The sequence below is a fragment of the Panthera tigris genome, chromosome A2, assembly GCF_018350195.1.
Source record: "Panthera tigris isolate Pti1 chromosome A2, P.tigris_Pti1_mat1.1, whole genome shotgun sequence".
Classification (NCBI taxonomy): Eukaryota; Metazoa; Chordata; class Mammalia; order Carnivora; family Felidae; genus Panthera; species Panthera tigris.
In genome coordinates, this window is record NC_056661.1 from 50,007,270 (window position 1) to 50,012,269 (window position 5,000).

The window sequence follows — 5,000 nt, forward strand, 5'->3', positions numbered from 1 at the left end:
CTCATTAGTTTTCTACTGTATCTTGGAGGAAGCATATATCTGGTGATGAATCATGCCTGGAAAAATGAAGAAAACCCTCCAGAGGCAGCCATTTATTTGTTTGCAGATAAAACTGCAAAGGAAACCAATTAAGGTTTTTATTTTTAATTTAGGTTTAGTTTTGAAATGCTCCATTACCGAGAGCCCAAAGGAATGTGCTTCTAGTATCCTGAGGACTCGAGCAGCCAACGCAGGAGAGAAAGGAGCTGGGAATCAGAGGAGCCACAGACACCCTCCAGGGACAGGTAGCAAGGTCCCGAGGATGGAGCGCAAGCTTCCTGCCTGCAACAGCCCGGCTCTCCTGGTCACTGAGATGCTCACTTGCTGTCCTACTATTATGCCCACTGACATGCAACCCCCAGTTCTGCCCCTTATTAGATGTTTAAGAGGGACAAGCGCCTAGCCCCTCTGAGCCTCAGGTTTTTCATCTATAAACAGGGATAATGACGCTTGCCTACGTCAGAGTTGTTCTGAAAATTCCAATGCTATGTTGATTGACAAAGCAACTTTGCAAATGGGGGTGCGCTTCTAAGAGTGGGAGCTTTCTTTTATTGTGTTGTAGCTCATCCTTCCCACCACTACCACACCTTCTCCAAAGAAAAGGCGAGCTCTTCCAGGGCGAGGTCCACGTCTTGCACAACAGCAAAATGCAGCTCACAATGAGGGGCTTTGAAAAAAACAGCATCCCTTCAATTCTTCCCCCAACACTTTATGGCCAGGTCAACATGGGCAAGTTTCTTACCCTGAGACTCTGTTTTCTCTTCTGGAACACGGAGGTCCTAATATTTTCCCCATAGGGGTGTGGTAAGGATAAAATGAAATAACAGATTTGCAGTGTGTGACAGTGGGTGTTGCGATGGTTCGTCATTCTCTTCTCCTTTTCCTTTCCCCCACGAAATTTGCTTTTATAATTCCACAGTTTTCAGAACAGGGCTTATGCACATCGTGTGTGCCAAATTAATGTTTGCTCGAAAAATTATCGGCACTCAATAAATACTTGTTCTAGATCATCTGGCTAATTTATCTGACCTTGTAGTGCAGCAAAAGAGTCATTTCCCATAAAGCACACCTATTACTCTCTCTGTGGAATACCCAAAGGGAACTCACAGAAGTGATAACCATGAATCAGCTATTAAAAGCAATAAGCTAGACTTCAGTGGTCTGGTGTGGAAATCGCCATCATCACCATCATCACCGTCATCAGCATCAGCATCATCACCTAGGTAACCCTGACTCCATGCCAGGCACTGTCTAAGAGCTCTGTTAAAATGTTCGTTCATCTACTCCTCATAACAACGCTATGGATACAGGTTGTGGTACTATCCCATTTTACAATAAAGAAAACTAAGACATAGAACCCTTAAAAAATGGTCTTTAAGTACATAAAGGTGAAACAATTCAAGCGCCAGAACCATTAATAAAATTCTCGATCATGTAATTTTAAATACACACACACACACACACACACACACACACACACACACACACATCACCCAGTGATGAGTTTAGGCCAACTTAAAGTTAGAGGGCACCGCCCCCAAGACGACCTTCACTTCCAACACTGATTGTGAATTCAGGGAGCTGCCCAAAACCCTCAGGATCAATAATTTGCTAGGAAAACTCACAGAACTCATGAAAACTCTTATAATCACAGTTCTGGTCTGTTACAGGGGAAAGACACAGATTAAAATCAGTCAAGAGAAGAGGCACATAGGGCAGAGTCCAGGAGAGGGGACAAACGTGGAACTCCCATTGTCCTCTCCCTACTGAGTCATGGATGTGTTACTCTCCTGGCATCAATGTGTGATGATATGCACAGAGTATCACCAACAATGGAAGCTCACCCAAGTCTTACTGTTCAGAGTGTTAACCGGGTCTCATGACATGGGCATGATTGATTCTTTGGTTGGTCTAATCGGCAAGTCAACAACTGATCATGACCCAAAGCCCCCACCCTAAATCACACTGTTACTATCTGGCTGGCCCAAGGCCCCTTGGCAAATGAAGATCACCTCCCAGGAGCTGAGGGCCAAGGCCAGACTTCCTTTTGTGCAAGGCTAAACTCTTTACTGCAGAGACACATATATATTTGCATTTGTATTTACACAGATATGTATATAAATGCATAGAAGAAAGACTGGAAGGAAACATACCAAGCTGTTAACAGTCAGAATTGAATGAAATGGAACCTAAAATATTTTACTCTTTCTAAGTGTTCTTCCTATATTTCTCTATTTTGAGTCTTTCCCAATGAGAATATATTTGCATATTATTTGTAGGAATCGTCATCTTTAAAATGTAGAGAATAAAGAAAAAAGAGAAAAGAAAACAGAGTGTATTGTGGCCGCCAGGCCAGCCTATGAGGCGCCAGGTCTGAACTGCTACATCATCCTATAAATAGTATGAAATCTGCTGACTTAACTGAGTGAGGAATGGCATGGGCTGGCCGTGTCAGGGAATTTGGAGTTGGGAAATCCTAGTGACACTGTGCAGTGTTAGGGCTCAGGAGGAAGGGGAAAGGGAGACAAATCCAGGAGAGAAATGGTGGTCAGACAAGGTTCAGGTTGACCTGCAGCGAGCTAGAGGCCGGATGGGGCTGAGCCCTGTGAGTAGGTTACTGAGGACAGCCGGCAGGATGCAGAACATGGAATTCAGACCTTGTCCTTGAAAATGGAGGGGGAGAGGTGAAGGTCAGCAGAGCAGGAGGAATCTTCCCCACCGTGATGCTCCTGAACCCCATGCCCTAGCCAGGATCCCAGGGGAAGTGAGTGGCACCACCTCACATCCCTTCTGTGTGACACTCCATGCCACTGCTCCGGCCTGTTGTCCTGGCCACACAAAAGCACTGCTAGCTCAGCACCCCCAGGGGCTCCCTGATGTACACCCCACCTCACCGCACAGATCGGGGCAGGCCCGGGCCCACCTGTCATGGTTTGTCAGGACAGACCCTTTCCCAGCGGGGCCCAGTTGTCCCAAACAAAGGCAAGGCCTGCAACCTTCTTTCGAGACGCAGCTGCACTCTTTCCTCTCAAAAGACTTTCTAATGAAACTTAACAGTGAAGAAAGGCAAACTTACACAAAATTACATGCCTGAGAGACACACATTAGAAGTCAGCTTGAAACCATAATTCAAGCCCTCTGTGGAAATCCCTATTATTCATATTCTCCACCATTTTCCTTTCAGAATATGTTTTTCCTTTTTTTTCCTTTTCAGAAGAGTCACAGATTTTTTTCGAGAGCCCACGGTGCTCTTAGAGGCATCACAGCAAAGGTATAATAAATGCGGTGTCTGTCATATACCAGGTGTTGCACTAATTCAATGAATCCTCACAATTGACACTGCAAAGGACTATCCCCATTTTACAGATGTGGAAAACTGAGGCTCAGAGAGGTTAAGAGGCTCAACATCACACACACGGTGAGAGGAAGAGCCACCCTACAAACCCAAGACTGACGTGAGCATCTACACTCTTTCCAGAAGATGCTAAGAGCTCCTGGTTCTCCCAGGCTCCCAGCCCACAGTTGCCCCTTGTTCCAATACATATTGACCTATGGTTAGTTGCTTCCTCTCAGGCTTTGTACCCAAATTCAGAAGCATCCCGAATCCGAAAATGACTTGAGCTGACTTTAAGAGCTTGACCTATTACAGGGGTACATTTTTCAAACCAAAAATAAACCCAGGGTCTAACAGAGAAATTTTACTCTCCTTCAAGTGGGGACGTTAATCTGGACATTGTCATCTGGACACCAGAGAGTGATGATTCCAGGGGGAGTTCAAGGGCTCGTGAAGACCAGCGAGTAGAACCTCAAGCCCTGGGATTGCACAGAAATTCTCATTCCGGTAGTACCCTGTGAGCACCTTGGGCACGCCTGCCACCCTGGTGGATGCTGGTGATTGACATGTGTCTTCCCCAATGGCCTGCGACCTGACAGCCTTGGTGAACACAGACTGTGCTGAGGGTGGGGAGGCAGTGCTGAAAGGAAGGAGGAAAAGGGAAAGAAGACAGGGAAAGTGAGAAAGGAGGAAAGGGAGGGAAGGAGTAAGAAAAACAAACTAGAGAAATGTTGAGACCTACAGTGCCTCTACTTATGAACCCACTGAGTCGAGCCCCTTGGAAAGGTTCTACAGGTGAGCAGGGCTGTATGAGGTGGGAGGCACCCCTTTCCCTGCATCTGTCACCCAGGACCCAGCCCTCCCTGTGGACCTCCCTGTGGACCTCAGCCAGAAGCCTGGAGCCTGCACCCCAGCACCCCTCCAAGCTCACCTTCCTCTTGCTTCCAGGGCAACACAGAGGGTTCCTCCAGGGTCCTCCAGATGGCAGAGGTCACTAGGAGTAGCCCGGGTTAACTGTGCACGAGACACCGCTGACCCACCTCAGTGCCTTCACCAGTACAAGTCAGTAGGGGCTGTGCTTGGACACAGGGTATCTGGATTGCAGCCCGGCCTCCCCAACCGTCCCTGGGTGCGGGAAGAAACGGGAGCTCCATGACCTGTAACATGTCGAATGACCACTCTGAAGGAGCGCCAAATAATGGCTTCACGGGAGCCTGAAAAGGGACACACCAGCCCATTCCCACAGGTCGTGTCTCTGGTGACCCGGCGAGCGGAGGCAGCACAGAGCTGGGAGGGTAAATGGGAGGATTGGGACCCAAAAATACCCAGCCAGCCTGGAACAGCAGCAGGAGTTCGACAAGGCGAAAGTTTAATGGGGACAGATGGTTGGAAGCCCTGTGCCTGGGCCCTGAAACACAGCTGCCCCAATCCCAGAGTGTGGTGTGGCTTCCCAGTGGCACGCGTGAGGAAGACGGAGGGGGTTCTGTTGCGTGTAAAGAGTGTGGGCGTCTGCCAAGCCAGGCCATGATGGTGGATGTGTGAGGGTGGGAATGAAGCGAGCGTCCGACTCCTCTCTGCTAAAGGACAGTGAAAAGCTGGGACCCATCCAGCGGAAAATGATGAGGAT